This window comes from Lycium barbarum, chromosome 11, assembly GCF_019175385.1.
Source record: "Lycium barbarum isolate Lr01 chromosome 11, ASM1917538v2, whole genome shotgun sequence".
In the NCBI taxonomy this organism is placed as follows: domain Eukaryota; kingdom Viridiplantae; phylum Streptophyta; class Magnoliopsida; order Solanales; family Solanaceae; genus Lycium; species Lycium barbarum.
This window is the reverse complement of record NC_083347.1, coordinates 51,749,057-51,772,464: the sequence shown is the minus strand read 5'-3', so window position 1 is coordinate 51,772,464 and position 23,408 is coordinate 51,749,057.

The following is a 23,408-nucleotide window of genomic DNA, read 5'->3' as shown; positions in this document are numbered from 1 at the left end:
CAACACAATTAACATAATAAATAAATTTTTTGATCATTCCTCTCCATCAACACCCATTTTCGGCCACACACACACATACCCATGACACAAAATTTTCATACTCTACATTCATTCCCACATACTCCAACATATATATAAAATTCTTCCAATATAAAAAGAAGTAGAATTCTTACCTTTTCCAAATTCTCCACTTGGTAAAAAAAAGTACTTTCTTGCCTCAAAGTTTATACCACGTTGAAGAGGGTTCCGGGCTTAGTAGGAATTCACAAGAGATGAATTTTGAGCCAAAGATTTGAGCCCAACAATTTTTTTTTTATAGAGGCCGAATGCCCCTCTCTTTTGCTCTAATTTTTTGTGTTCTTGAATGTTCTACTAAGATGAAGAATAAATGGTCCCCCCTTCCTTTAATATACATGGGTTTTACTTTATGTATGGGCTTGGGCCATGTAGTTGGGCGGCTACCCCATAGTTATTGGGCGCTTTTTTTTTTTCATTTCATTTTGGCCCAAATTGTTGCGGGTCTTATTTTAAAATTCCCGAAACTAGTTTCTCGAATTTCCCATTTTGTCCTTGACCTTCCTCCATATTTCCACGTCAACATTTTTCATAAAATAACACATATATTAAATAAAAAAAATCAATTTGGCCTTACTTCTTACAAGTCAAAGTTATTTCGAATTTTTCCGAATATGCGAAAATACGGGATATAACAAAGATCCCTACCACAGACCAAATAAACCTATAAAAGAAAAAAGTTAGTTGTTGTAAAGACTGCCAAGAAAATAATACATGTTATAAAAGCAAGACAGAAGAGAAGAATTTAACTCTATTAGAAGAAATATTAGATGACAAATATCTAATAAAATAATTATACTTTAATAGATATAGAAATAGAATTAAATAATTTTAAGTCAGGGATAGAAAGCATAGGAGTAATAAAAAATCAAAAAGATTTAGATAATATTATAAAAATACTAGATGAAATAGAAATCATAGGAAAAAAACCTTTAAAACATTGGAAGAATAATAAAATTGTATGTAAATTAGAAATTATAAACCTAGAATATGTCATTAAAACCGCCTCAATAGAAGCAACTAACCAAGACGTGGAAGACTTTAAGATACAAATAAAAGAATTGTTAGACCTAGGAGTAATAAGGAGATCTACTTCTAAACATAGATCTGCAACATTTATGTTAAGAAATCATAGTGAGATAGTAAGAGGAAAAACCAGAATGGTAATAAATTATAAAATACTTAATGATAATACTAGGACAGATGGATATAAGTTACCAGATAAAACGAAATTAATAAATAGAATACAAGGAAATAAAATATTTAATAAATTTGATTGTAAATTAGGATATTGGCAGGTACGAATGCATGAACAAAGTATAGAATTGACAGCATTTACCAGTCCTGAAGGACATTTCGAATGATTAGTAATGTCATTTGGACTAAAGACAGCTCCACCAATTTTCAAAGAAAAATGGATAGAATATTTGGAGAATACAAAAGGTTTGTATTAGTATATGTAGACGACATACTAGTATTTAGTAGAGATATTAAAGAACACCTAGGACACCTACAAATGGTATTTAGACTATTTGTAGAAAATGAAATAATAATTAGTAAGAAAAGGATGGAATTATGTAAACATTATTAGGAGTAGTACTAAGAGATGGTAGGATAAAATTACAACCTCATATAGCTAAATAAAGCCTTAGAAATGCCAGATAAGCTAGATAATGTTAAAGAATTACAAAAATTCTTAGGAATAATAAATTATGCTAGAAATTTTATAAAAGACTTAGGAAAAATAGCAGGACCATTGTATTCAAAGACAGGCTCTAATGGTCAAAAACATTTTAATACTGAAGACATTAAATTGGTACAAATAATTAAAGAAAAAATAAAAAATATTTCTTATTTAAATATGCCACTAGAAGCAAACTATTTAATTATAGAAACAGATGGTAGTTTTGAAGGATGGGGAGCAGTATTAAAATCAAGACCAAATAAATATAGTAATAAATGTGAGGAAAACATATGTGCTTATCAAAGTGGTAAGTACAGAGAAAAAGAAATATGAGTAGTGTTACACCTTAAAAATTCCCCCCCCCCCCAATGAAGGGTATGACGTATATGGTGTTCTGACGAGGGACAACGTCCTTTAGACTGGTATTGAGGTGCTAAATAATTGTTAAGAAGGTTCCATAAGGATCAGAGATCAAACGAAATGACGAGGATAAGACTCAGTGAACTGATGGGTTATACGGTTAATTATACGGACCATATAATGGACCGTAAAAGAGTCACAGAATGAGGTTGCTGAAGGGATGATTTTACGATCAATTATACAGACCGTATAAAATTATACGGATCGTATAAAATTATACGGCCCGTATAATGTACCGTCAAGTTGACACAAAAAAAGGGTAGTCATTGGAGCAGTTTTACGATAGATTATACGGAACGTATAAATTTATACGTACCGTATAATGGACCGTATAATGATGTCGGGTCAGATTTCAATTTTTTAAATAAGGACCCAAGTTCATTTTATTTTATTTCATCCTCTCTCTACACGACCCAACATCTCTCTAGAACCTTCCAAAACTCTTCCAATACAAGAATCCAAGTGAAAATCAAGATCAACCACACTAAGTTCATGAAAACAAGAGTGTGAAACCCAAGTAAAGTTCATCCTCCTCAAAGAAAACCAAAAGAGGTGAGATAGGGTTTTGTTGCTAGAGGAGAAACTCCACTCAAGACTTGTTCAACCATCATCCAAGGTAAGTTTCATGACCATTTTATGTTGTTTAAGGTATGGGAAGGTTAAGGTACCCAAATTGTAGAAGAACATAGCAAATGGGTCATTCAAGAGTGAATAGTGTCAGGAGTGAGTGGTAGTTGAATTGAATCATTAATGTTAGTGTGTTGTGAGTATGAATATGTTATAAATGACATGTAGACCATGAGATAAGTGTGATACATGGGAAAATATGATAGCGAACCCAAAACCATAAATGTGGGGAAAAATGAAGAGAAATGGTGGATCATGGCCATTGTATATGAATGATAATTGTGATTTGCTATATTGTGATTGTTATTGTGGGTGATTGGGAGGTTATATGGAATACGGAAAAAGTAGTATAAACAAAGGAAGTGCTGACCAATTTTCTCTAGAAATAGTTGTGCGTTCTTATAGTTGGTTAGCTAACGATCGTACGAATCCTCTTTTTGAAGGTAGAGGCGTGACATTGAAGGAGAATAAGTAGACGCTAAATTGCTTAAACGACAAAGGTATGTGAGGCTTAAATCTTCTTTCAAAAGGCATGAATCCTTCAAGCTTTCCACAAATCCTTCTATAAGATGAAGCTTAAGAGTCCTTCTATATATTAAATCCCCTATGAGCATGATAGTGATGACAATGAGCTAGAGTCTAGAGACTCAAGAAATTGTGGCATGATGTTACTACAATGCTAATGATGTTATTATTGTTAACACTCGCCTTACATTTTGTTCCCTTCAAGGCGAGGCATGATACTCATAAATGTCCATAATACAATCGGGGGTTAACGACCTTACGTCACCCCGACATTGTATGGTTGTCTTAAAGCCTAATGAATGCTCTTAATGCTGTTGTATGTTATGACAATAAGATGATAAGTAATGCTAACTTGTGACACTATGGGATACATGGAACGCTAAGAAATGATAACATGATGCTATGGTTTGAGATGTATAATAATGACGTGTTATGATTGATGTTGTGATGATAAGATTTCACCGTGCCTATATGGCCGGGCATGTCACCGCTAATGCGGGCTGCGTATGATTCCACCACGCCTATATGGCCGGGCATGTCACCGCTAATGCGGGCTGCGATGTTTACACCGAGCCGAGAGGGTCGGGCATGATCACCACTAGTGGGCGGCATATGAGGGTTACCCGGACGCGGGTAACGATACAGATTATGATGTGATGATGTATATGACGACGTACGTGATGATGTATGGGATGTGATAACGTGTGTACTATGATTGTGTAAAATGTGAAATATGATAGTAACACGATTGCCTATGACATGTGTGTAGGTTATATCCTTTTCCCATGTCTCATGATCTTTCTATTATGTTTGTTTATTTCATTCTTGGCTTACATACTCAGTACAATATTCGTACTGACGTCCTTTTTCTATGGACGCTGTGTTCATGCCCACAGGTAGACAGGGAGGAGATCTTGCTCCGGATTCTTAGAGGCTGCTAGCTGATTGGAAGCCCTCCATTGTCCCAGAGGTGCCTATGATGATTCTTTTGTGTACAGTTGTTGATGTCATCTCTTAGAGGCTCGTTGATACTCGACGTGGGTCGTGTGGTTTCATGGCATGGTCATTAAGTATATATCCATATATATATGTATAAGTGTGTATATTATTTTGCTAGCCTAAGGGCTCGTATGTATAAAAACATTTCGTTTCTAAATAAAAATGGATTTTATTATAAATTAAGCATGAATCGGATAAATGATTGCTACATAAGCTTAATAAGTAATGGCACGAGCGGTGCTCGGTGGTTAGCCCCGGGTACCCGTCACGGCCCCTAGCTAGGTCGTGACAAAAGTGGTATCAGAGCAGTTCGGTCCTAGGAAGTGTCTACGAGCCGTGTCTAGTAGAGTCTTGTTTATGGTGTGTAACGCGCCACATCAATGAACAGGAAGCTACAGGGCATTTAGGAAAAATGACCATCCTTCTTCTTAGGGAATCGTGCGATAGAGCTATGTGTAAGATTTTATCCTCCCTAATAATGTGTTATGGTTTCAGAATGCCGCCAAAGGAAAAAGCTGCAGCCGCCCAGAAGGGTAAGACTACGGCAAGGAGGCGGGTAGAAAGAGAGCCTTCAGTTAATGTAGAAGAAGGCAAATCGCATAATGAGGCTTTATCTAATACTTCTTCTACCCCTCCTAATGTGGGAGAGCAAGGAGGAGCCCCAGCTCCGATCCATCCACCGGTTGCTTCGGGTCAACAAATAACCGAGGCTATTCAGTTATTGACCCAATTGGTTGCCGCACAAGTACAACGGCAAAATGTGGGTTAACGTGACCGGGCAGCAAGTATAAAGGCCTGTGATTTTATGAGTCTAAATCCCTCGGAATTCTTCGGGTCAAAGCCGGAGGAAGACCCACAAGGTTTGTTTGATGAAATATTGAGAACATTGAAGATTGTCCATGCCTCCGAAACCAAATATTTGGAGTTGGCATCCTATAGACTCCGGGATGTGGCGGTGTTATGGTACAACAATTGGGTGTTATCAAGAGGGGAGAATGTGCCTCCTCCGGTTTGGCAAGAGTTCGTAGATGCTTTCATTCGCCACTATTTGCCACCCGAGGTCCGCCGAGCTAGAGCGGATAGATTTCTGAATTTGAGACAGGGAAGCATGAGTGCCCGGGAGTATAGCATGCAATTCAATTCTATGGCTAGATATGCTCCAACTATGGTGGCCGACATGGGAGATCGGGTACATAGATTTGTGAGTGGTCTGGGACCGCATTTATTTAGAGATTGTCTGACGGCTTCCTTGCAAGACGGGATGGACATTTCCCGGATACAGGCCCATGCTCAGAATTTAGAGGGGCGACAACGACAACAAAGGGGCGATCGCGACAGTGATAGGAGGCAAAACAAAAGGGCTAGATCTGAGGGCACAGGTGGTGATTATAGAAGGGGATTGAGGCAGGCATATTCCCGACATTCAGGCCAGTCAGCGACTAGTGCACCTCCCGGTTCGCGAACAGGGGATTTGATCGCTCTTTTCCGTTGGGACAAAGTCAGAGCTCGAGAGCTCCGGGTTCTCAGTTTGGGGGTGATTACAGTCAGAGACGACTACCAGTTCCACGATGTAGTCAGTGCCGCAAATTACATTCAGGGCCGTGCCGTCAGGACACTGATGGTTGTTATGTTTGTGGGCAGACTGGACATTTGATGCGAGATTGTCCCTCGCGATATGGTAGAGGTGGGGTTCAGCCCACAGGCTCAGCAGCGGGTTCCTCATCAGCACACCTCGCAGGGCAGACTTCCCAGATGACAGCAGGCCGATGCAGAGGCCGAGGGGCAGCATCTACTTCGGGTGCCACTCAGCCCTGTGTATATGCTTTAGCGGGACGACAGGATCTCGATTCCTCTCCGGATGTTGTCACAGGTATATTGTCTATATTCTCCCGTGATGTGTATGCGTTGATAGATCTGGGTTCTACATTTTCTTATATTACTCCATACGTTGCTAGTTGTATCGGGGTAAAACCCGAGTCAATTAAACCCTTTGAGGTACTCACTCCAGTTGGTGATCCTGTGATAGCAAGACAAGTGTACAAAAATTGTGTTATTGTGATATGCGATCGACAAACCAAGGCTGACTTGATTGAGGTAGAAATGGTAGATTTTGATATAATCATGGGTATGGATTGGTTGGCTTCGTGTTATGAAAATGTTGATTGTCGCACAAAAGTTGTTCGATTCTAATTTTCGGGAGAGCCCGTGCTCGAGTGGCAGGGTAATACAACATCTCCGAAAGGTAGGTTTATTTCCTACCTCAAGGAAAGGAAGATGATAGCCAAGGGAAATTTTTATCACTTAGTTCGGGTTCATGATACCGAGGCAAAGCCACCAATTTTCCAGTCAGTTCCGGTGGTGAATGAGGTTCCAGACGTATTTCCAGATGAACTTCAAGGCCTTCCACCAGAAAGGGAAATTGATTTTGCTATTGATGTATTGCCGGACACAAAGACTATTTCTATTCCCCTTTATCGACTGGCTCCGGCAGAATTAAAAGAGCTAAAGGCGCAGCTGAAAGACTTTCTTGAGAAGGGATTCATTAGACCAGTTCATCACCGTGGGGAGCACCGGTCCTGTTCGTGAGGAAGAAAGACGGTTCTCTACGAATGTGTATCGATTATAGGCAACTGAACAAATTGACGATAAAGAACAGATATCCTCTTCCAAGGATTGATGATTTATTCGATCAACTACAAGGTGACAAGTGGTTTTCTAAAATAGATCTAAGGTCGGGTTACCATCAAGTGAGAGTTAGAGAAGCGGATATTCCCAAAACAGCTTTCAGAACGAGATATGGCCACTATGAATTTCGGGTGATGTCGTTTGGGTTGAATAACGCTCCGGCAGTGTTCATGAATTTAATGAACAATGTGTTCAGGCCACTCTTAGACTTGTTTGTGATAGTGTTTATTGATGATATTCTGGTGTAGTCTCGCATAGAATCAGAACATACAGATCATTTGAGAATTGTTCTTGGCATTCTCCGAGCCCGAGAGCTATATGCAAAATTTTCGAAATGCGAGTTTTGGCTGAACTCCGTGACATTTCTGGGTCATGTTATTTCCAATGAAGGTATTCGAGTCGACACTCAAAAAATTGAAGCAGTGAAGACTTGGCCAAGGCCTACGACGCCTATAGAAGTTCGTAGTTTTCTGGTTTCAGCAGGCTATTATAGAAGGTTTGTATAGGGCTTTTCATCCATTTCAGCCCCATTGACGAAGTTAACCCAGAAGTTGGCTAAATTCCAATGGAATGATGCTTGTGAACGTAGTTTCCAAGAGTTGAAAAACAGGTTGACTTCAGCTCCAGTTTTAACACTTCCAGAAGGGCCAGATGGCTACGTTGTGTATTGTGATGCTTCCGGTGTGGGATTAGGATGCGTGTTGATGCAGCATGATAAAGTTATTGCATATTCTTCGAGACAATTGCGAAAGCATGAAAAGAACTATCCGACGTATGATCTTGAATTGGCTGCGGTTATTCATGCCCTGAAAATGTGGAGGCATTATTTGTATGGTATGCATGTTGATATCTATACAGATCACAAGAGCCTCCAGTACATTTTCAAGCAAAGGAAGTTGAACCTGCAGCAGAGGCGGTGGTTAGAATTATTAAAATATTATGATGTTAACATTTTATACCACCCCGCGAAGGCGAATGTAGTAGCCGATGCACTTAGCTGCCGATGAATGGACAGTTTAAGTGAAATCCCTCCGGAATGGAAAGTGATGGTTCAAGAACTTCATCGATTGCCTAATCTTGGAGTGCGTGTAATTGATTCAGGTGATGCAGGTATTAGTATCAAAGATTCCAAAATTTCGTCCTTCGATCTGGAAGTGAAGGAACAGCAGTATGAAGATCCTCAATTATGTCATTATAGAGACGCATCGCATGGAAAGGAAAAGTCTCCGTTTGAAGTTTCTAGTGATGGAATTCTTAAATACCGAGGCAGGTTGTGTGTGCCGAATGTGGCGGAATTGCGCCGATGAATTCTAGAAGAAGCACATTGCTCTTGATATTCTATTCACCCGGGTTCAACCAAAATGTATCATGATCTCAAGATGATGTATTGGTGGGATTGCATGAAGAGAGACATAGCAGAATTTGTAGCACAATGTCCAAATTGCCAACAAGTAAAAGCGGAACATCAAAATCCAGGAGGCTTATTGCAAGCGATAGAAATACCCACTTGGAAATGGGAAGTGATTAACATGGATTTCATCGTGGGATTACCTCATTCCCGTGGTAAATATGATTCTATATGGGCGATCGTGGATAGATTGACTAAAGCAGCCCATTTTCTTCCAGTTAGAACCATGTACTCAGCAGAAGACTATGCAAGGCTGTATCTCAAGGAAATTGTGCGACTTCATGGTATTCCATTGTCCATTATCACGGATCGGGGAGCACAGTTGACAACCAAATTCTGGAAGTCGTTTCAAGAATGTTTGGGCACACAAGCGAAGTTTAGCACGACATATCATCCACAAACTGACGGGCAGGCCGAGCGTACCATTCAAACCTTAGAAGATATGCTACGAGCGTGTGTGTTGGATTTCGGTGGTAGTTGGGATGATCATTTGCCATTAATTGAGTTTGCATATAACAACAGCTACCATTCTAGTATACAAATGGATCCGTATGAAGAGTTATATGGAAGGAAATATAGATCTCCAATCGGATGGTTCGAAATAGGAAAAGCATAATTAGTGGGCCCTAAATTGATCCAACAAGCAGTAGAAAAGGTCAAGGTGATTCGAGATCGGTTGTTAACATCCCAAAGTCGCCAAAAGTCTTACGCGGATAACTACTGGCGAGACTTGGAATTTCAAACTAACGATTGGGTATTTTTGAAAGTGTCACCAATGAAAGGGATAATGAGATTTGGGAAAAAGGGGAAGCTAAGTCTTAGGTACATCGGACCCTACAAAGTCATTCGCAAGGTGGGACAAGTAGCATATGAATTGGAATTGCCTTCGGAGCTTGAATCAGTCCATCCAGTCTTTCATGTTTCGATACTCCACAAGTGTGTTGGAGATCCCACAAAGATTGTCCCGATAGACGATGTGCAGATAACAGAAAGGCTAACTTATGAAGAGGTGCCTATTGCCATCTTGGATAAGCAAGTGCGAAAGCTTCAAAATAAAGAGGTAGCTTCAGTCAAAGTCCTATGGAAAAACAACAATCGGGAAGAAATGACTTGGGAGGCAGAAGAGAAGATGAGGTCCAAGTATCCGTACTTATTCCAACCCCCAGGAGAGATACAAAATGAAACGCCGACAATATAAGGTATGTATGCTTTATCTTTATGTTTTTAGTTGTGTGAGGCCATAGATATGATGCTATTGTGATGTAGCCCTATGAGGCAATGATATTATGGGTTGTTGTGACAAGTTGGTAGTGCAAAGTTACAAGGGAAACTCTGGCGAAACTTTTGTAGAATCTCGAGTGTTTAACATTCGAGGACGAATATTCCAAAGGGGGGAAGAATGTTACACCTTGGAAATTCCCCGCCCCGCTAGCGTACAGTGATTAGTCCAATGAAGGGTATGACGTATATGGTGTTATGACAAGGGACAATGTCCTTTAGACTGGTATTGAGGTGCTAAATAATTGTTAAGAAGGTTCCATAAGGATCGGAGATCAAACGAAATGACTAGGATAACACTCAGTGAACTGATGGGTTATACGGTCAATTATACGGACCGTATAGCATTATACGGCTGAATAATGGACTGTAAAAGAGTCACAGAATGAGGCAGAATGAGGTTGTTGAAGGGATGATTTTACGGTCAATTATACGGACCGTATAAAATTATACGGCCCGTATAATGTATCGTCAAGTTGACACAGAAAAAGGGTAGTCATTGGAGTAGTTTTACGGTCAATTATACGGACCGTATAAATTTATACGGACCATATAATGGACCGTATAATGATGTCGGGTCAGATTTCAATTTTTTAAATAAGGACCCAAGTTCATTTTATTTTATTTCATCCTCTCTCTCCACGACCCAACATCTCTCTAGAACCTTCCAAAACTCTTCCAATACAATAATCCAAGTGAAAATCAAGATCAACCACACCAAGTTCATGAAAACAAGAGTGTGAAACCCAAGTAAATCATCCTCCTCAAAGAAAACCAAAAGAGGAGAGATAGGGTTTTGTTGCTAGAGGAGAACTCCACTCAAGACTTGTTCAACCATCATCCAAGGTAAGTTTCATGAACATTTTATGTTGTTTAAGGTATTGGAAGGTTAAGGTACCCGAATTGTAGAAGAATATAGCAAATGGGTCATTCAAGAGTGAATAGTGTCATGAATGAGTGGTAGTTGAATTGAATCATGAATTTTAGTGTGTTGTGAGTATGAATATGTTATAAATGACATGTATACCATGAGATAAGTGTGATACATGGGAAAATATGATAGCGAACCCAAAACCATAAATGTGGGGAAAAATGAAGAGAAATGGTGGATCATGGCCATTGTATATGAATGATAATTGTGATTGTTATTGTGGGTGATTGGGAGTTGATATGGAATACGGGAAAAGTAGTACAAACAAAGGAAGTGCTGCCCAATTTTCTCTAGAAATAGTAGTGCGTTCTTATAGTTGGTTAACTAACGATCGTACGAATCCTCTTTTTGAAGGTAGAGGCGTGACAGTGAAGGAGAATAAGCAGACGCTAAATTTATTAAACGACAAAGGTATGTGAGGGTTAACTCTTCTTTCAAACAGCATGAATCCTTCAAGCTTTCGACAAATCCTTCTATAAGATAAAGCTTAAGAGTCCTTCTATATATTAAATCCCTTATGAGCATGATAGTGATGACAATGAGCTAGAGTCTAGAGACTCAAGAAATTGTGGCATGATGTTCCTACAATGCTAATGATGTTATTATTGTTAACACTCACCTTACGTTTTCTTCCCTTCAAGGCGAGGCATGATACTCATAAATGTCCATAATACAATCGGGGGTTCACGACCTTACGTCACCCCGACATCGTATAGTTGTCTTAAAGCCTAATGAATGCTCTTAATGCTGTTGTATGTTATGACAATAAGATGATAAGTAATGCTAACTTGTGACACTATGGGATACATGGAACGCTAAGAAATGATAACATGATGCTATGGTTTGAGATGTATAATAATGACGTGTTATGATTGATGTTGTGATGATAAGATTCCACCGTGCCTATATGGCCGGGCATGTCACCACTAATGCAGGCTGCGTATGATTCCACCGCGCCTATATGGCCGGGCATGTCACCACTAATGCAGGCTGCGTATGATTCCACCGCGCCTATATGGCCGGGCATGTCACCGCTAATACGGGCTGCAATATTTACACCGAGCCGAGAGGGCCGGGCATGATCACCACTAGTGGGCAGCATATGAGGGTTACCCGGACGTGGGTAACGATACAGATTATGATGTGATGATGTATATGACGACGTGCGTGATGATGTATGGGATGTGATAACATGTGTACTATGATTGTGTAAAATGTGAAATATGATAGTAATACGATTGCCTATGACATGTGTACAGGTTATATCCTTGTCCCATGTCTCGTGATCTTTCGATTATGTTTGTTTATTTCATTCCTACCTTACATACTCAGTACAATATTCGTACTGACGTCTTTTTTCTATGGATGCTGTGTTCATTCCCACAGGTAGACAGGGAGGAGATCTTGCTCCGGATTCTTAGAGGCTGCTAGCTGATTGGAAGCCCTCCATTGTCCCGGAGGTGGCTATGATGATTCTTTTGTGTACAGTATTTGATGTCATCTCTTAGAGGTTCGTAGGTACTCGACGTGGGTCATGCGGTTTCATGGCATGGTCATTATGTATATATATATATATATATATATATATATATATATATATATATATATATATATATATATATGTATATTATTTTGCTAGCCTAAGGGCTCGTATGTATAAAAGCATTTCGTTTCTAAATAAAAATGGATTTTATTATAAATTAAGCATGAATCGGATAAATGATTGCTAAATAAGCTTAATAACTAATGGCACGAGCGGTACACGGTGGTTAGCCCCGGGTACCCGTCACGGCCCCTAGCTGGGTCATGACAAGTAGTATAGATGCAGAAATTTTAGCTGTAATATATGGATTAAATAACTTTAGGCTATATATCTTAAACAAACCGAAAATATTAGTTAGAATAGATTATGAAGCTATAGTTAAATTCTATCAAAAAATAAATGATAAAAATAGTAGTAGACGGAGTTGGCTAAATTTTATGGATACCATTTCAATTTGTAACCTAATGTTTGAACATATAAAAGGAAAAGATAATAATCTAGCAGACTAATTAAGTAGATTAAAGATTACTACTAACTAATAATATGATTTCCTATTTGAACAACATGAGACCATTAAGTTCTCAGACAGCAGACAAGGGAAAAGGTATAGCCTCAACCCAAGACACTTATAGACAAAAGGTACTAGGTAACCTTCATTTTAGACCTACATCTTCATTGGAAAGAAACGCCTTAGAAAGAATACATTTTGGAGCCAATAATTTAGTATTCTTTCCGCCATCCAATTGGACTTCAAAGTATTGCCAGAATATGTAATAGACAAACAACAAACATGTTTAGCAAACAATTTGTGGATATCACATAATAGAAAAGATTCTAAACATTTTATAGCCACCGTAAATGCACTTTGTCAGTATTTCACAAACAAAAACATAGACAAAAAATTCAATTTTATGTTGTAGTCCATGGTAGAACTAATGGTGTTTTTCAAACTTGGATAGAAGTCTTAGACTCTAATAAATACATAAGGAAACCTCCTTTTATAGGATTTAATGATTTTACTAAGGCATTGGATTATGCTAGAGGAATGTTGGGTCCAAATTATTATATTTCTCCAGCCCTTAAACAAAAATCAGACAAAATCCCTCAGTATAACTTAAAAAAAGACACAGACAAGGTGATTTTTTGCGATCACTGCTCTACTATGACTGAAACCGTCAAAAGATTAAACCAGCAGAAAGAGATACCCATCCAAGAAAAAATGAAACTCTTGGAACAAGGAAGAATGTTAGAACAAAGACTACAAGCAGTCAAGTTAGAGTTAGCACAAACCCAGAGTTTTTCCATCTCAGACAAAAATGGATGAGATGGGTTTGCATTCCCCAATAAATGCAGTTAGATCCACTGTATCGGATAAGGATATAGCTAGTCCGGTTCAAACGGTAGCCGGTAAAGACTCATCAAATCTGTTGATGGCTGTCACTTTGCCAAAAAGTGAAGATGAGGGATGTTCATCTCTCCAGATAAGACGAAGACTACAAAAGACACTTACGCAAAGAGCTACTGCTACAAAGAAAATCACACTTGCTAAGAAGAAAAAGAATGAAAAATAGAAAGTATAGTTTAAGAGACGGAAAGATTTTCCAGACAAAAGAAGAACAAGACAAGCATATAATCAAGAATCCTAGTCCGGAATTATCTCCAAGTCCAGGGATGTCACCAGTCCATAGTTCAGATGAAGGAGATATGTTAAATTTTCAGAACAGTGCATTTTAAGATTCCCAAGATCCAAACGACGATGATTCAAGAATGAGTTTTGATTCTATCGCACTGCATAATCTAGACACATAATATATATATATATATATATATATATAGAGTGTAGCTTTGTCAGCTTTGTTGGTATCATCTGTTTGCTGGTAGGCCTGTCGGTCTAAATTGATGGTTACTCCTCTAGAGTTAAAGATTCAGAGTGGTTTGCTCGGGCCAAGTGTGCCACCAGGTGCTAGTCACGCCTCTCTATATTTGGGGCGTGACAAAAATGTTTAAACATACTACTTGTAGAAAGCTAAGGAAGACAACTATGCTATTACAATTCTACCCCTAATGAAGGATGGGCCTTGTTTGGATATCTTCTTTGGAATTGAAACTTTAAAATGATAGTATTTAAGTAATAGCCTCATTGAAAGCATAGCCATCTTTATTTCTCTTCCCCAATCCATCCTCCCATGCAATCATCAACACTTGGAATCCTCAGGAAGGCTCTAAAGTGTACTCAAGTAAGTCCCTCTTCATGAATAACCCTTGCATTGCTTGATGTTCACGAGCTTGGATCCTTGTGAAAGACCTTGATGTAACTTGGGTTGTATAATTCTCCCCTTCTTGCAAAGAATTTGTCCTCGAATTTAAGGGGTCACCATCATCCATATCCGTAAGAGTGAGATCACACAAATTGAAGGTGTTATGGGCTTCATATTATGGAGGAAGTCAATCTTGTCTGCATTGTCATTGAGTCGCTCAACCACCTCAAATGGACCATCTCTTCTAGGCATCAACTTGGTCTTCCTTTTGTTGGGGAACCTCTCCTTGGGAAAACGTACCCAAACCCGAAGCACAACTCTCTTGCGGCCTTTATTTGTTCTCTTGGCCGTCTCTTAGTTCTTCTTCTCAAGGTGAAGCCTCACCTTCTTATGTAACTTCTTTATGGCCTCGGCCCTTTTGTGGCCATCTAAAGTCAACACAATGTCTTGAGACAAAGAAGTCAGTTCTAGAGGGGTTAGTGGGTTAAAACCATAAACAACCTCAAATGGGGACATGCCAATAGTGTTATGAATAACTCTATTGTATGCAAATTCAACTAAAGGAAATTGATCTCCCCAAGATGCTAGTTTTCCTTTAACGATGGCCCTAAGCATAGAGCCTAAGGCCCTATTCACAACCTCAGTTTGTCCATCGGTTTGTGGGTGACAAGAGGTAGAAAACAACAATTTAGTCCCAAGGCATCCCCACAATTCCTTCCAAAAGTAGCTAAGGAATTTATAATCCCTATCGCTCACTATAATATGGGAATACCATGCAATTCAACTACATGTTCAACAAACAATGATGCAACATGACATGCTTCATCGATCTTATGACATATAATGATGAGCCATTTTTTAAAATCGAACAACAACAACAACAAATATGCTATCTGTCACGACCCAAACCAATGAGCCGTGACGAATGTCTGACCTCTAGCGACCAAACACCCCTATACTCATATCTGAATCTTACTGGACATCTAGGGCCCATACATGACTTAAACCGATCTCATAAGTAGGCGAACTTATAAACGCGGAACAATTTGTACAACAGTGCAAGCCAGCTAGGCTACTACATATACTGTACACAAAAGAATAGAAGCCGACAAGGCTATATCATCTGACTAATACATACAACTGTCTACAAACCTCTACTGAAATGAAAGATGAAGAAAGAACGGGATAGGGCCCAGTCATACCCCTATAAATATAACTCAAAAGGCTAGCATACACAAATAGACTACAACTCCGAATCAATGGAGAGCACCGACCCCTGCTGGCTAGAAGTCTGTCACGACCCAACTGGGGGCCGCGACGGGTACCGAGGGCTAACCACCGAGCACCGCTCGTGCTATAATTTCCTTAACCCATTTAACAATCATCCATCGATTCCCTACTAACTTTTAAAAAGGATCTAGTTTTCATTACAGAATATAATGCTTTAATACAAGAACATATTTCAATATACTTATACACATGCATATTACCCACGTCGTGGAACCACATAACCTACATCGAGTATCTACGAGCCTCAATTGAATGACATATACTAATATACACAAAAGGATTCGCCGAATAGCACCTCCGGAATAGTGGAGTGCTCTTGTAAATCTGCAGATGGCTCCTACGGTTCTACACTGTCTCCCTGTCTACTGTGGGCATAAGCACAGCATCCAAAAAGAAAAGGATGTCAGTACGAGCATTGTACTGAGTATGTAAGGCATGCATCAAGGAATAAAGGAGATAATAAGAAGATAAAGTGAATACAGGAAGATAACCAGTAACTGCTTGCCTCTTAAGGCGGATTCATGCATGTATAGTCATAAACACCATATCGTGTATTGCTGCGGAACATACAACCCGATCCATATATCATCATGTATCAATATAATGCCGTGGAACATACGGCCCGATCCATTACCCATATATCCCGCGTCCGGGCATCCCGCGTCCTGGATGAGATCATAATATGCCAGCTGACCAGGTGGCTATGCGTCTATAGCGCCTCACCTTCCCCTTATCCCCTGTGTACATATACATATCTTTTACTTATATAATATACATAGCATGAATGGGAGCCCAAGGAAACGTTATGGCTCTAACGGAGTGACGTAAGGTCGGTAACCTCCGCTTATATTATGGTTTAATCATGATCATCGTGTCTCACCTTGAAGGAACAATTATTATAAGGTGGGACTGCCAATGAAGAATACAGATGTGAATAATAACATCAAGAGGGAAAATAAAATAGGGTCATAATCTTATAAGAAGTCAATCCATATATTTTTGGAATCTTCAAGAAAATGTAGTCATCATCCATGAATAAAATTGAGAAGTCAATAGATGGCTCAACATTCTCATGTCATCTTTGAAATCATAAACTTGGAACCTTTAAACATAAAATCATTCTCATCATAATGATATTCTCATTTTTGACATCATCCGTGTCATGGAAGAACATATCCATCGTTTTTATCATAAGAGCTCGCATAATCAGAAACTTTGGTTTGGAGAATACGAATATCTTGGGAAACACTTATGGATTATTAGGAAGGAAATCATACCCCGGGACCTTAGACTTTTTAACTGTTGATAACATGGGAAATATGGAAACATTTATGAAATCATAACTTAGGGATCATGCCGTTGAAAGAAAGGGACGAGCCTCACATACCTTGGACGTTTACCATTCTTATCGCTTGTTCGTTTCCCTTATGATGCACTCGTCTATACCTTCAAGAGAGTTCATGCCGTCGTTAGTTAAGCAATTATAAGAACGGACTTCTATTCCTAGGGAAAATTGGGCAGCATTTCCTTTGTTTCTACTACGTGTCCCATATTCTACTTCAGCTCCCAAACATTCACAACAATAATCGCAATATAGAAACCAACAATCATCGTTTATATACATTTAGCAAAATCCACCAATTTCCTCCAATTCCTCCACATTTAGTTGTCTTAGCCTTTCATCATATCTCCTCATACGTCACACTTATCCCATGGTCTAAACATTATTTATAATGTATTCATGACCACAACATATCAACATTCATGATTTCCATCCAACTACCATTCAATTGTGACACTACTCATCCTTTTAAAAACTCATTTTCCATGTTTTTCTACAATCCAAGAATCTTAGCTTTCCAATACCTTAAACAAAATAGTAAAATCATGAAACATACCTTAGATTATGGTGGAACAAGCTTTGAATGGAACTCTTCCTCTTGCACCAAAGTTTCACTTCGCCTACTTAGGGTTTTCTTGAAGAAGAAGATGAATCCTACTTGAGTTTCATATGCTTTGCTCCATGAATTTTATGTTATTGATCATCAATTACCCTTGAATTTTTCTTATGGATGAATGTGAGAGTATTCTCTAGAGGGTTCTGAAGTGGAGAGTAGGAATGAAATGAATTAAAATGAAAAGGGTCCCTTATATTTAATTTAAAAAATCTGGCCGACCCAGTTTATACGGACCAACATACGGTCCGTATAATTTTCACTGACCGTATGTTGGACCCTATGTTTGGTTCAGTGAGCTATGTTGTGCTGGGCCAGATCAACGGTTGGACATACGGTCTGTGTATTTTATACGGCCAGTACGTCTGGCCATAAGTTTGCCCAGCTTTCCGAGACTTGTTCTCGTCGACTCGTTTGATCTCCGATCCTTATGGAACCTTCTTAGCACTTGTTTAACACTTCAATACCAATCTTAGGGACGCTATAACATGTCTCTAAACCATCATTATGCCATCACAGAATCGCTGCCCCTTATTCCCATCCGTTACACAACATACGGTTCACTTTCCCTTAATAACTTTCGTTCCTCATCTCGGATGCCTTTGAGAATCTTAATTAGGGCCACTTACATCGTTTATTGCTCGTCAAAACATCGCATATGTTATGTCCTTCGCTCAACTATTCACTGTACACGTACGGAGAATTTTCAAGGTGTAACATTCTTCCCCCCTTTTAAAACATTCGTCCTCAAATGTTAAAATACTCGGGAATTCCAGAAAAATTTCGCCAGAGTTTCCCCTCTAACATGGCACTACCCCCTGTCACAACAGCCCACAATATCATTGCCTCACAGGGCTACAACACAATACCGACATATCTATGGCCACACACGACCAAAAGAGCAAAAAGTAATCATGCATGCCTTAAGGTCTCGGCGTATCATCGTGAACTTCTCCTGGAGATTTGAATAGGTGCGGGTTTTTGGCTATCTATATGCTCTTCTGCTCTCCAAGTTGTATCTTCCCGGTCATTGTTTACTACCAAACTTTGGCTCAAACTACCTCCTTATTTCGAAGTCTTCGCACTTGCCTATCTAATGTGGTAATGGGTACCTTTTCATAGATCCCCTTCTCTGTCGCTTGAGCACCATTTATTGACATGATTCTAGTAGGATTTCTAGCATATTTGTAAGCTACCTTGCCTATTGCATATGATCTCATAGGATCTAATGCATCGGGGACTAAACCTCCTCTTCATCCCGTGATCTTATTGCTTCCGTAAGTGGTCATATCCCAGGGCTACTGTAGTAAGTGTATAACATGTACTTATGTCATGTTCCAAGCAATTATTCTATCTGTCCCTCACGACAATCCCAACTCGACATTTTAGCTCAGTTTACCATATATCCTCCTTCAACTTACTCCGAGCATCATGACTCTCTCATCCTGATTTTACCTTTCCCACTTGGTTCCATTGGCAACGCATACGTATCTACAAGTTACATAATCTTTGTTGCGTGATTCGCATTCATCCACATCTATCCCTGTACATGTGTCTAAATTCGTATTCATATTCGTAATCGTACTTATTAGCATATCGTATCCATGGTTATGTTCATATACATATTAATACCATTCACAATGACTTTCTCGCCAATGTCTTTGTCTCGGGAACGGGGTAACCCCGCAATAAAACCCATGTTAACCTCGTGAATTATTCTATGTCTCAGGCCTGCATGCCTTCTTCTTGTGACTACCATCCCCCACTATTTTTACAACATTCTCCGGTGTCATATCTTCATTTGGGATAGAGGGGTATTCAATCTCGGGAGCAATTAAATCAACTATGAGGATAGAGAGAGAGATGAGAGTTTCCCTTATACTTGAAGAGTAAAAAGTCACCACAACCAATTGAATAGTACTCCCTAAACTGAGTCCAATTCTTCTTTAGCCATGTAACGCAATTGGAGTTTTGAAATTTTACTCCCCGTTTTGCGCCACCTAAGACCTTAAGGGACACAACATCTCACAGATCGGCCCCATACTTCACTAAAAATTCATATGGGATTTGTAATTTAGAGGGACGAGGAGGTGATATAATCTTGAAGAACCATGGGTCCACCCCCACCTGTCGTCGATGCTTTACCATCTTTGTCGACTCACGGCCCTTCTTCTTCTTCTTCTTCTTCTTGCTTTTGGGTGTCACCTTATTCTACTGCCTGTAGTCAATACGATCCCGTAGGGCTTATCATTTCAACCTACACACTAGTATCCTCTCTATTCGCTTCCCCCCTTTAAGGGTTTTACTCGTGCCTGCAAATCTTGAATTCACGTACTCCTGACTACACTACGCCTTACTCATACCATTTCCCACAATCTATGGCTATAACTGTTCATGTGTGAAGCCTTAGCGTACTCACCTTACAATCTTGTAACCAAATAATGCACCCGTTATAGTAATCCGAACAAACATGTATTTTACTTGGCGCATCCAGTAATTATGAGTCAATATCTAAATCCGCTCCAATTAGCAACTTCCTGCCCCATAGGGATGCTTCTATTAGTAGTAGGTCTAACTATCCATGCCACCCATCTAATGTCACTTGCCCTCTTATTTGGCTCTCAAAATTTGCTTGTAACGCCATCTTCGTTTCTCTATGGCTTAGGTCTCTTACGCCGCTAATGCGCCCCATGCCTCGTTATTCTTTTACTCTGATTTACTCTTGGCACCGATTTCATAACCATGTTGTACCACTATCGTTATTAATTATGACTCTGCTCCATTGATTCATCGTCATACAGTAAACTCATAACTCATGATCATCTTTCCTCTTCAACTCTTTACTTCATATACTTCACTCGTTCTAACTTGATATAGGACCTTCGTAGGAAATACCTTCTCCTTTGACTACCACATAACTATTCCTCAGGTACGCATACTTCGTATATTTCCTTTTTGCTATATTTTCGCCCTTATTCCTTCCTGCTCGACTTATCTCATTTCCTCCCGTCTTATATTCGATCCTCGACTCTTCGTATGAGGAACCATATTCTTAACTTAGTACCGCTTTGTCCTTTAGGATATACCGCCTTTGTCAATCCATCCCTTGCTGCCAAAACTGACTCTGTTCGTTCTGATCATCCCCTCTCACTCCTATCACGTTGACCCTCCTCCTACTAATTGTCCTACCTTCATTATTTATCCTTACCGTAGTCTTGAACTTTTACACCCAACTAAAGATATCATCCATACTCTTAATTATGCCAATCACGGCTACTGCTACTCCACTATATCACTTTACTCTGATTCTTTTTTTTGTTTTTTGGGTTGACTTCTCCCTTTTTGCTGGCTATCATCTCGGTCGTTGAGGAATTCCTGTGCTGAACTTTCCCTAACAAGGTCCTTCAAGCTTTCTCATCTACTGCTCCCTTGTTCGCTTGCTGGTTTCACTCTTGTTGTCACAACCCAACCCCGTAAGCCGTGACTGGTGCCCGACATGGACACCCGTATACATACTCTTTAGGTATATGTTCATTTCACATCAAACTCATTATGGATCTTATAACGACCAAACCATGGTCTCAGAACTGTCACATGAATATTCATATAAATGCAAGCCGACAAGGCTGCCATCATATAATAATAACATATGCAAGCCGACAAGGCCGCCATCATATACGAAAAACATACCACAGCACAGCGTATAGACACAGCTGAACAGAACCCATACACAACCCACACATATATCCACAGACCTCTAAGAGTATCAACAGTAACGTAACATATGACGAGACAGGGCCCCGTCGTACCCTTAGTCCACATAGGCATATAAATATATATACGAGAAGGATTTGTACCAAATTCTGGACTCCGGAACAATGGAGTTCTCCAAATAGCAGAGGGTAAATCTTAAGCTGTCCGATCACCAAAGCGAATGTCTGCACCTGCGGGCATGAAATGCAGCCCCCCGAAGAAAGGGGGTCAGTACGGAATATGTACCGAGCATGTAAAGCATGAAATACAGAAAATGGGATCATAATTGAAATAAGAAGTACAGAAAATGAGTACAATAACTAGAATACCAAGTACTTGCTTTCGAAACATAAATCATGCATGTCAATATCATATATCATATCCGGCCCCATTATGGGACTCGGTGAACATGGTCGCCACCCCGTCTCTGGCTCCATAACACCGCATAACTTCAGAATATAATATATATCTCCGTAATACAGCATATCTCCGTAACTCAGCATAATTCTGTAACACATCATAATTTCATATCACAGCATAACTTCATAACACAGCATAACTTCAGAATATAGATATATATATATATATATATATATATATATTGTACCCGGCCCTTTAATGAGGGACTCGGCGAACAATACAGTGAAAGTGTGCACGATAACATACCCGACCCGGGACTCGGTGAAAGATATATTGAGATATGCACGAGCAGAGTAGTGAGAAACTATATGCAATTCAAAACATTTTTAAGGACTCAATAAAATAGTCAACACGAACCATCGTTCGCAATTTCAAATAATAGTCATATCATATACCTTTCGGATGTCCCTATGGATTATATCAAAATGGAACTTGAATCATATGTACTTATCAATATATATATCAAAACATAAGTTATGGGAATCAAGATCAATAGCCATCCTAGTGGCTCTAGGAGTAGGAATTCCTTTGGAATCGTATATATATATATATATATATATATATATATATATATATATATATATATATATATATATATATATATATATATATCGTATATTCATTTCACAACGATCATGCCAAAAAGAAAGAAGGGTTAGCTTCACATACCTTTACCGCTTATTCGTCACACAATATGTATACGCTGCCCAATAATACTTCAACCTATATTAAGAAGCCAACAACTACGTTTAAGTTACGAGGAGATTCAAACGTATTCTAACGTTAGTAACTCCTTTCTAGATGTTTAGGCGACGTTTGCTCTTGTATCCAAACCAAGTACATACAACCAGCCCAACATCAATAATTATATGTTCCATATCAATCCGGACAGCCCACACAATATTCCAAACAGCCTACATTCACAACATGCAATAACGATTCACATACGGCTACTACATTCTCAAGTTACTTCTAATAGTTTGTAGCCTTAACGTTTTCATTTAACAACTTATAACAGCCCATCCAACATACAATATGATGTATACTCTTAAATTATAATTAGTCTTTCCAACTTAATGAAAACACAAGTCCAAAACAGTCCCTAACCAACAACACATCCAAAACAGTCCCTAACCGACAACATAACCATGTTCGGAATTCTTGCAAACGTTTACGAACATACTAAGCCAACCACATACTATTTTTACACATAATTTCATGTCTTATTTTCATATAATTTCAGTAAGTTATGACCAGCTATCCACACGACAAGTACAACATCAATTCATACGCAACTACGTTATATCGTCATTTCTATAATCCTTACAACAATTCTCAAACGACTTTAGTTTCAACTCCAATCATTAAACACCTTCATTTCCATCATAAATTTCGTGATAATAACAATCAAAATATCAGGTAAAAACAGTTCACTAACTTCCTCACAAAATAGTCCACACACGGTTTCAACATGCTTCAACATCACTTCACATAAAATCATAGATTCACTTTATTTTCATACTAACACAACTTCACCTTTAACCTTCCAATTCTTTT